The following is a 778-nucleotide window of genomic DNA, read 5'->3' on the forward strand; positions in this document are numbered from 1 at the left end:
TTTCCTAGCCAGTGGTATTTTGTTATAACAGCTCAAATAGACTAAGTAACTGCTCCCCTCATCATTCTCTCACAATCATATCTTGAAATAAAATCTCTGTACATGCAGTCCCATCTTGGTCTTTGCAGAGAACTCCCTCCAACACAGTGATACCAAGAACAGTCTGACAAAACAGGTGGTAAAATAGGGATCTGGGGACCACTCACCTGCCTGGCAGGAGTAAAGCAGGTTGGCTAGTGGGGCACGGGTAGGTGGTTAGCTGCAAAATATTTCACAGGTGATTTCCTGAGAAAATGCTTCAATGATAGAGAATGCTGTGGCATGTGTGATGATGCAGGCCTTAGAAAATGTAGAGAAAGTGCCTACAAAGAGCGGAGTAGACTGATTATCGCTGATCTGCATTACCACCTGCAGAAGGACCTTGAGAAATTGAAGACGTCATTCAGCCATTAGCAAACAGTGGTTAAGTAAACCAGGACTCCTTGATGAGTGCTTACGAGGCCTTTATTTTCTTGGATAGAAGGCAGAATCATTGCCCAAATATGTAGGCTGAAGGCCTTGTAGTTACAGTGGCAGAGCTCTACAGATGTTGGAATGCTTAGCCAATGCATGTCTATTTTGTAGAGGTCAGACCCTTTGTGAGGAAAATCTGGGATCCTGAAAAATGATAGAGGAACATCTCCATGGATGCCCAAGATTGCCTCTGCCATGCTCCCAGCCACAGACCATCTGAGTGTGTAGAAATGGCCCATCCTTCCTTATGAATAGCATTTCCACC

Source organism: Macaca nemestrina, chromosome 15 (genome assembly GCF_043159975.1).
Source record: "Macaca nemestrina isolate mMacNem1 chromosome 15, mMacNem.hap1, whole genome shotgun sequence".
In the NCBI taxonomy this organism is placed as follows: domain Eukaryota; kingdom Metazoa; phylum Chordata; class Mammalia; order Primates; family Cercopithecidae; genus Macaca; species Macaca nemestrina.